Below are 11,449 nucleotides of genomic sequence, written 5' to 3'. Positions count from 1 at the left end.
CTCTATACAATATCGGCCATACATCTTGTAGAGGTCTAGGTGTGGTCCACCTTTATATAGTATTGGCCATACATCTTGTAGAGGTCTAGGTGTGGCCCACCTCTATACAATATCGGCCATACATCTTGTAGAGGTCTAGGTGTGGTCCACCTCTATACAATATCGGCCATACATCTTGTAGAGGTCTAGGTGTGGTCCACCTCTATACAATATCGGCCATACATCTTGTAGAGGTCTAGGTGTGGTCCACCTCTATACAATATCGGCCATACATCTTGTAGAGGTCTAGGTGTGGTCCATCTCTATACAATATCGGCCATACATCTTGTAGAGGTCTAGGTGTGGTCCACCTCTATACAATATCGGCCATACATCTTGTAGAGGTCTAGGTGTGGTCCACCTCTATACAATATCGGCCATACATCTTGTAGAGGTCTAGGTGTGGTCCACCTCTATACAATATCGGCCATACATCTTGTAGAGGTCTAGGTGTGGTCCACCTCTATACAATATCGGCCATACATCTTGTAGAGGTCTAGGTGTGGTCCACCTCTATACAATATCGGCCATACATCTTGTAGAGGTCTAGGTGTGGTCCACCTCTATACAATATCGGCCATACATCTTGTAGAGGTCTAGGTGTGGTCCACCTCTATATAATATCGGCCATACATCTTGTAGAGGTCTAGGTGTGGTCCACCTCTATACAATATCGGCCATACATCTTGTAGAGGTCTAGGTGTGGTCCACCTCTATACAATATCGGCCATACATCTTGTAGAGGTCTAGGTGTGGTCCACCTCTATACAATATCGGCCATACATCTTGTAGAGGTCTAGGTGTGGTCCACCTCTATACAATATCGGCCATACATCTTGTAGAGGTCTAGGTGTGGTCCACCTCTATACAATATCGGCCATACATCTTGTAGAGGTCTAGGTGTGGTCCACTTCTATACAATATCGGCCATACATCTTGTAGAGGTCTAGGTGTGGTCCACCTCTATACAATATCGGCCATACATCTTGTAGAGGTCTAGGTGTGGTCCACCTCTATACAATATCGGCCATACATCTTGTAGGGGTCTAGGTGTGGTCCACCTCTATACAATATCGGCCATACATCTTGTAGAGGTCTAGGTGTGGCCCACCTCTATACAATATCGGCCATACATCTTGTAGAGGTCTAGGTGTGGTCCACCTCTATACAATATCGGCCATACATCTTGTAGAGGTCTAGGTGTGGCCCACCTCTATACAATATCGGCCATACATCTTGTAGAGGTCTAGGTGTGGTCCACCTCTATACAATATCGGCCATACATCTTGTAGAGGTCTAGGTGTGGTCCACCTCTATACAATATCGGCCATACATCTTGTAGAGGTCTAGGTGTGGTCCACCTCTATACAATATCGGCCATACATCTTGTAGAGGTCTAGGTGTGGTCCACCTCTATACAATATCGGCCATACATCTTGTAGAGGTCTAGGTGTGGCCCACCTCTATACAATATCGGTCATAGATCTCGCAGATGTAGATGTTGGTCCATCTCTATACAATATTGGCCATACATCTTGTAGAGGTCTAGGTGTGGTCCACCTCTATACAATATCGGTCATAGATCTCGCAGATGTAGATGTTGGTCCATCTCTATACAATATTGGCCTTACATCTTGTAGAGGTCTCGGTGTGGTCCATCTCTATATAATATCGGCCATACATGTTGTAGAGGTCTAGGTGTGGTCCATCTCTATACAATATCGGCCATACATCTTGTAGAGGTCTAGGTGTGGCCCACCTCTATACAATATCGGCCATACATCTTGTAGAGGTCTAGGTGTGGCCCACCTCTATACAATATCGGCCATACATCTTGTAGAGGTCTAGGTGTGGTCCACCTCTATACAATATCGGCCATACATCTTGTAGAGGTCTAGGTGTGGTCCACCTCTATATAATATCGGCCATACATCTTGTAGAGGTCTAGGTGTGGCCCACCTCTATACAATATCGGCCATACATCTTGTAGAGGTCTAGGTGTGGCCCACCTCTATATGTCTGAAATGTTGCACCTTTTGCCACGGGTGAATAAAACAGCATCACATTTCAAGGAGTCTCTCTGCCTCTTTTCTCGAGTTTGTAAACTTATATGCAATTCACATTAAGTGAGTCAAGAATATTAAAATTTACTTGCACTGTTTTGCCTCCCTGTTCCTGATTGACAGGTCTCACTGCTATGATATGAGAGCTGTGTTACATCAATGGGCACTTTACAGTCATGTGACCAGGATGACGTCATCTGCAACGTCTACCCCATGTGTGTCTCTGATCACATGAAATCACAGCTGTCTTCATGGAGGATGGGGAGGAGTAGAAGTCCATGGAGACTGTTGTGATTTCATGTGATCAGTAGAAGTCCCGAGAGACTGTTGTGATTTCTTGTGATCAGATACTTCTGCAATGTCTACACCATAAATTTATCTGATCACAAGAAATCACAACAGTCTCTCTAGAGTTCTACTCCTACCAAACCTCCATGGAGGCTGCTGTGATTTCATGTGATCAGATACATACATGGTGTAGACGTTGCAGATGTAACTGTCTAAAGGATCCTAGATGACCCTAGATCACCCAAGTCACATGACATGCTGAGAATAGGCATGGGATATGGGGAGGAGTAGAGGGGAGGGGCTGGCTGAGCAGGACACGCCCCCTCTGATGCCAAGTAATATAAGATAAAGTTGATTTATGGGGATGTAAGGGAAACACTTTCTAGCTAATGGATTAGTTCATAGGGATCTATGGGAACCTGTCACCAGCTGTATATCTTAAACCAGCCTTTATTTTTGTGTATATATCCTGTATCTAATAACTTATCATTATTCCCTACATGTAATGTCAAGTATCCCAAAACTGCAATGTACACCTGGAAGCTAAGACAATAAACTAACAGTCTGTAAAGAAATTGGAATTGTAATGTGTCAGCGTAGAATTTATCCTTGGGAGTAATGCAAAGACCCAGAACCAGCTCTCTAAGCCCCTCCTACTGATCAAGAAGAGAGTTAGGCTCCTCCTCCTCCTGCTGACTAGTCAGACTACACAGAGGACATTTGTAGTCTGTAACCATGGAGACACATAGACCTGTATGTGTCATACACGTGAAACGGAGGGATTTTTTTTCAAAATTTATGTGGATTTGGATAATAAAAGTAGTTTTTCAGGATGATATCCCCTTAAAAACCTCCAGAATAAGAACATTTTTCAGTGACAAATTATAATTTATTGTTGAAAGTATAAAATAAAGCCGAAAATAGCAGAAAACCTAAAATTACAGGTTGAAAGACTGTGAGCAGATGGGATTTCATGGAAATTTTTATGGCCTACAAAATAAGTACCAGATTGGCCTTCATTCAGCTGTTGAGCCATGTCGTTACAGTGTGTTATATTTTCATGAGGTCCCACAACCTCCGCCACAGTTATCATTATATTACAGAGAACAGGGCGAGTCATGTGCCGAAACCGGAGCCCACATTCTTCTGCTCCTGATGGAAAATGCAGAACCTGTGTACAAGCGCCCGGGGCAGCGAAAATACAGCAGGATAATAGTACAACAAGAATATGTATTACATACGTAACAGTTATATTCCTGTACATAGGGGGCAGTATTATAGTAGTTATATTCCTGTACATAGGAGGCAGTATTATAGTAGTTATATTCTTGTACATAGGGGCAGTATTATAGTAGGTATATTCTTGTACATAGGGGGCAGTATTATAGTAGTTATATTCCTGTACATAGGGGGCAGTATTATAGTAGTTATATTCTTGTACATAGGGGGCAGTATTATAGTAGTTATATTCCTGTACATAGGGGGCAGTATTATAGTAGTTATATTCTTGTACATAGGGGGCAGTATTATTGTAGTTATATTCTTGTACATAGGGGGCAGTATTATAGTAGTTATATTCTTGTACATAGGGGCAGTATTATAGTAGGTATATTCTTGTACATAGGGGGCAGTATTATAGTAGTTATATTCCTGTACATAGGGGGCAGTATTATAGTAGTTATATTCTTGTACATAGGGGGCAGTATTATAGTAGTTATATTCCTGTACATAGGGGGCAGTATTATAGTAGTTATATTCTTGTACATAGGGGGCAGTATTATTGTAGTTATATTCTTGTACATAGGGGGCAGTATTATTGTAGTTATATTCTTGTACATAGGGAGCAGTATTATAGTAGTTATATTCCTGTACATAGGGGGCAGTATTATAGTAGTTATATTCTTGTACATAGGGGGCATTATTATAGTAGTTATATTCCTGTACATAGGGGGCAGTATTATAGTAGTTATATTCCTGTACATAGGGGGCAGTATTATAGTAGTTATATTCTTGTACATAGGGGGCAGTATTATAGTAGTTATATTCTTGTACATAGGGGGCAGTATTATAGTAGTTATATTCCTGTACATAGGGGGCAGTATTATAGTAGTTATATTCTTGTACATAGGGGGCAGTATTATAGTAGTTATATTCTTGTACATAGGGAGCAGTATTATAGTAGTTATATTCTTGTACATAGGGGGCAGTATTATAGTAGTTATATTCCTGTACATAGGGGGCAGTATTATAGTAGTTATATTCTTGTACATAGGGGGCAGTATTATAGTAGTTATATTCTTGTACATAGGGGGCAGTATTATAGTAGTTATATTCTTGTACATAGGGGGCAGTATCATAGTAGTTATATTCTTGTACATAGGGGGCAGTATCATAGTAGTTATATCCTTGTACATAGGAGGCAGTATCATAGTAGTTATATTCCTGTACATAGGGGGCAGTATTATAGTAGTTATATTCTTGTACATAGGGGGCAGTATTACAGTAGTTATATTCTTGTACATAGGGGGCAGTATTATAGTAGTTATATCCCTGTACATAGGTTGCAGTATTATAGTAGTTATATTCCTGTACATAGGGGGCAGTATTATAGTAGTTATATTCCTGTACATAGGGGGCAGTATTATAGTAGCTATATTCTTGTACATAGGGGGCAGTATTATAGTAGTTATATTCCTGTACATAGGGGGCAGTATTATAGTAGTTATATTCTTGTACATAGGGGGCAGTATTATAGTAGTTATATTCTTGTACATAGGGGCAGTATTATAGTAGTTATATTCCTCTACATAGGGGGCAGTATTATAGTAGTTATATTCCTGTACATAGGGGGCAGTATTATAGTAGTTATATTCTTGTACATAGGGGGCAGTATTATAGTAGTTATATTCTTGTACATAGGGGCAGTATTATAGTAGTTATACTCTTGTACATAGGGGGCAGTATTATAGTGGTTATATTCTTGTACATAGGGGCAGTATTATAGTAGTTATATTCTTGTACATAGGGGGCAGTATTATAGTAGTTATATTCTTGTACATAGGGGGCAGTATTATAGTAGTTATATTCTTGTACATAGGGGCAGTATTATAGTAGTTATATTCCTCTACATAGGGGGCAGTATTATAGTAGTTATATTCCTGTACATAGGGGGCAGTATTATAGTAGTTATATTCTTGTACATAGGGGGCAGTATTATAGTAGTTATATTCTTGTACATAGGGGCAGTATTATAGTAGTTATACTCTTGTACATAGGGGGCAGTATTATAGTGGTTATATTCTTGTACATAGGGGCAGTATTATAGTAGTTATATTCTTGTACATAGGGGGCAGTATTATAGTAGTTATATTCTTGTACATAGGGGGCAGTATTATAGTAGTTATATTCTTGTACATAGGGGGCAGTATTATAGTAGTTATATTCTTGTACATAGGGGGCAGTATTATAGTAGTTATATTCTTGTACATAGGGGGCAGTATTATAGTAGTTATATTCTTGTACATAGGGGGCAGTATTATAGTAGTTATATTCTTGTACATAGGGGGCAGTATTATAGTAGTTATATTCTTGTACATAGGGGGCAGTATTATAGTAGTTATATTCTTGTACATAGGGGGCAGTATTATAGTAGTTATATTCTTGTACATAGGGGGCAGTATTATAGTAGTTATATTCTTGTACATAGGGGGCAGTATTATAGTAGTTATATTCCTGTACATAGGGGGCAGTATTATAGTAGTTATATTCCTGTACATAGGGGGCAGTTGTATACTAGTTGGATGTTTGGTATAGGGAAGGGGGATACACAGATGCTGGTCTCATGTGTTATTTGTTTCTCATTCCACTGTCTGAGGGAGGGGGGGGGGGGTCACAAATTTTTAAACCAAAGGAAAATCCCCAAATTGCTGAGATAATAGGATTTGTAAAAGTAATTGCGCACATCCCTCTCTGTCCACTTTTATTACATCAGGATTCTACAAAGAGAAGTTCAAAGCCAGACGGGGGAGGCAGAGCAAATAAGAGGCGACTGTGGAGGAGGGAAGTGACATTCCGAATACAGAGGTGATATGTATGACAGGCTCTGGGGATCATGAAAAACCAGGCACTGCACAGTACTACTACTCCTATCCTGTATATATGGGCACAGCACTACTACTCCTATCCTGTGTATATGGTCACAGCACAGTACTACTACTCCTATCCTGTATATATGGGCACAGCACAGTACTACTACTCCTATCCTGTATATATGGGAACAGCACAGTACTGCTACTCCTATCCTGTATATATGGGAACAGCACAGTACTACTACTCCTATCCTGTATATATGGGCACAGCACAGTACTACTACTCCTATCCTGTATATATGGGCACAGCACAGTACTACTACTCCTATCCTGTATATATGGGCACAGCACAGTACTACTACTCCTATCCTGTATATATGAGCACAGCACAGTGCTACTACTCCTATCCTGTATATATGGGCACAGCACAGTACTACTACTCCTATCCTGTATAAATGGACACAGAACAGAACTACTACTCCTATCCTGTATATATAGGCACAGCACAGTACTACTACTCCTATCCTGTATATATGGGCACAGCACAGTACTACTACTCCTATCCTGTATAAATGGACACAGAACAGAACTACTACTTCTATCCTGTATGCATGGGCACAGCACTACTACTCCTATCCTGTATATATGGGCACAGCACAGTACTACTACTCCTATCCTGTATAAATGGACACAGAACAGAACTACTACTTCTATCCTGTATGCATGGGCACAGCACTACTACTCCTATCCTGTATATATGGACATACACAGTACTACTACTCCTATCCTGTATACGTGGGCACAGCACAGCACTACTACTCCTATCCTGTAATATATTGTAATACAATACTGTAATAATAGAACAGACACAACTCCTGCTGGGAAATCTCTTGATTTGGGACAAATATCCTCATCTCCATCTTCCCCGGATGTCATCAGAACCGGAGACGAAAGGTTTTTCCTTGCAGTTAGGGGAGGGGGGGGGGGGGTGAATATTCAGGCGCTCTACACACAGGGAACCTCCATTCAGGTTCAAAAGTGGTTGAAAAATATTAAAGAATAAAAACATTTTTATCTTAATTTCTTTAGAATATATTTGGATTTTCTTTAATATTTTATGTCAATTTTTAATGATTTAATACATACGTATATTTCCGAAAAACACAGTGTATATTGTTATTGTGCCCTCTACCCAATGGGGTCACTATTAGGGGGGCATATCTTAGTGTCTGTTCTCTCTACTGCCCCCTTGTGGTGCACGCTATAGTGTTGTTGTTGTGCTGTATGGTAGCATTATTATAACTGTACTAGGAGCAGAACACTAGGACTTCCTATACCTTGGCCCATAAACAACCTGGCAGACAAGGGGTTAATGACTCCCCCCCTGGGTGGTCCCAACAGGAGACGGTAATAAAAGATCTCAATGTAGAGAGAAAATAAACATCTGTTGTAACTATAACCCAGAGCAGGTTTATGTGTTATAAAGAAGGTGGTGATGTCACAGTACAGGGATATTACACACAGTGATGTCACAGCACAGGGATAATACACACAGTGATGTCACAATACAGGGATAATACACACAGCGATGTCACAGTACAGAGATAATACACGCAGTGATGTCATAGTACAGGGATAATACACACAGTGATGTCACAGTACAGAGATAATACACACAGTGATGTCACAGTACAGGGATAATACACACAGTGATGTCACAGTACAGGGATAATACACACAGTGATGTCATAGTACAGGGATAATACACACAGTGATGTCACAGTACAGAGATAATACACACAGTGATGTCACAGTACAGGGATAATACACACAGTGATGTCACAGTACAGGGATAATACACACAGTGATGTCATAGTACAGGGATAATACACAGTGTGATGTCACAGTACAGGGATATTACACACAGTGATGTCACAGCACAGGGATAATACACACAGTGATGTCACAATACAGGGATAATACACACAGCGATGTCACAGTACAGAGATAATACACGCAGTGATGTCACAGTACAGGGATAATACACGCAGCGATGTCACAGTACAGGGATAATACACACAGCGATGTCACAGTACAGGGATAATACACGCAGTGATGTCACAGTACAGGGATAATACACGCAGCGATGTCACAGTACAGGGATAATACACACAGTGATGTCACAGTACAGGATAATACACACAGCGATGTCACAGTACAGGGGATAATACACACAGTGATGTCACAGTACAGGGATAATACACACAGTGATGTCACAGTACAGAGATAATACACACAGCGATGTCACAGTACAGGGATAATACACACAGCGATGTCACAGTACAGGGATAATACACACAGTGATGTCACAGTACAGGGATAATACACACAGCGATGTCACAGTACAGGGATAATACACACAGTGATGTCACAGTACAGGATAATACACACAGCGATGTCACAGTACAGGGATAATACACACAGCGATGTCACAGTACAGGGATAATACACACAGCGATGTCACAGTACAGGGATAATACACACAGCGATGTCACAGTACAGGGATAATACACACAGCGATGTCACAGTACAGGGATAATACACACAGTGATGTCACAGTACAGGGATAATACACACAGCGATGTCACAGTACAGGGATAATACACACAGCGATGTCACAGTACAGGGATAATACACACAGCGATGTCACAGTACAGGGATAATACACACAGCGATGTCACAGTACAGGGATAATACACACAGCGATGTCACAGCACAGGGATAATACACACAGCGATGTCACAGCACAGGGATAATACACACAGCGATGTCACAGCACAGGGATAATACACACAGCGATGTCACAGTACAGGGATAATACAGACAGTGATGTCACAGTACAGGGATAATACACACAGTGATGTCACAGTGCATGGATAATACACACAGTGATGTCACAGCGCAGGGAGAATGCTCACAGTGATGTCACAGCGCAGGGAGAATTCTCACAGTGATGTCACAGCGCAGGGAGAATGCTCACAGTGATGTCACAGCGCAGGGAGAATGCTCACAGTGATGTCACAGTACAGAGATAATACACACAGTCATGTCACAGTACAGGGATACTACACACAGTGATGTCACAGTACAGGGATAATATACTCAGTGATGTCACAGTACACAGATAATACACACAGTGATGTCACAGTACAGAGATACTACACACAGTGATGTCACAGTACAGGGATAATACACACAGTGATGTCACAGTACACAGATAATACACAGTGATGTCACAGTACAGAGATAATACACACAGTGATGTCACAGTACAGGGATAATACACACAGTGATGTCCCAGTACAGGGATAATACACACTGTGCTGTCACAGTACAGGGATAATACACAAGACAATCAGTCTCTGGTTTTCATTACAGTCAGTCTTATTATTTGGGCTGGCAGGTCTCGGATATTTCCAAGTCTGATTCTGAGAATAATTCTTCTCCTTAGGAAGTGCACATTCCTGAAAGACCTCACTCCGGGGGAATGGAGTAACTGCAGGATAATTCCAGGGCAAACACCATTGCACAGAATCTGTGTCCTGTAACCGATTCATCATTATAGGAAACAGCTGATGGATCGGTGCAAGGAGAGAACGATAAAAGGTCTCCTTGTTATTGTGCCTGTAATGTACAGCACATGTTACCCACAACCCCACAGGGCATCATAATACATATTCTACAGGGTCAGGGAGGCAAATAAGGACAATACTTCACTTATTCTGCCCCTTTCGTGCGTTACACTCACTATTCTGCTGCTGGTGCAGTCACTGTGTACATACATGACATTACTTATCCTGTACTGATCCTGAGTTACATCCTGTATTATACTCCAGAGCTGCACTCACTATTCTGCTGCTGGTGCAGTCACTGTGTACATACATGACATTACTTATCCTGTACTGATCCTGAGTTACATCCTGTATTATACCCCAGAGCTGCACTCACTATTCTGCTGCTGGTGCAGTCACTGTGTACATACATGACATTACTTATCCTGTACTGATCCTGAGTTACATCCTGTATTATACCCCAGAGCTGCACTCACTATTCAGTAATGTGGCAATACCTGACAATGGATGAACGTACTCTGGCCACACATGTGGACTATTCCATTTATTTCAGTTCTTCCACTATCCATCCCCTCCCTCTCCAATCATGAGAATGGGGCCCCTTGTACATTATATAAAACTATAGTACTGGGGGTTACCACAGGACTTCCCCTTGAAGTGTGAGCACTTGTGGACATTGCCTTTAAATCATAAAATAAGGAGACAGACACCAAGTCCAGAAAAAAAACATCATTTATACATATATGTACAGATACAAAGAACGCAAAGTCTAAAACAGAAGTATCAGCGATGAAAACTCCATTTTAACTCTTTGCTGCCCGCAGTGGCCACGACACAACGCACTGCCGGATTTAGTTTTTTTTTTTTGCAGCAACAGGATTAGTACAAAACGAGCATTAAAATTTACGATTCTTAACATTTTTTTTTTTATATATATATTTTTGCATTTTCTTGAAAAATCCTCATTACACATGCTTTAACATGAAACAGGCAAAACAGTTTATAGTAGTAGCTGTTCAGGTTGGAAGTGGCCGATTCGCCGGTCATCTACGGAGATCAGAGTAATATTTCATATGATCAGGGTTCCACCTTAATTCCATATATCCTATTATAAAGGGATAGTTTAAAAAAAAAAAGAAGAAAAACTGCTGCATTTGACCCCCCCCCAAAAAAAACAGCGGCATTCTGGTTATCAGGTTACATGTGGTACTGCAGCTCAGCCCTAAACAATACAATGGAGTGTATTTGCAATACCACTCCCAACCACTGGATAGAAGTGGCGCTATTTCTAGAAAAAAAAAGTGGCCATGTTACAGAAATTGGGGATCCCCTTTTAAAA

Source organism: Engystomops pustulosus, chromosome 10 (assembly GCF_040894005.1).
Source record: "Engystomops pustulosus chromosome 10, aEngPut4.maternal, whole genome shotgun sequence".
In the NCBI taxonomy this organism is placed as follows: Eukaryota; Metazoa; Chordata; class Amphibia; order Anura; family Leptodactylidae; genus Engystomops; species Engystomops pustulosus.
This window is presented reverse-complemented; position numbering follows the sequence as displayed.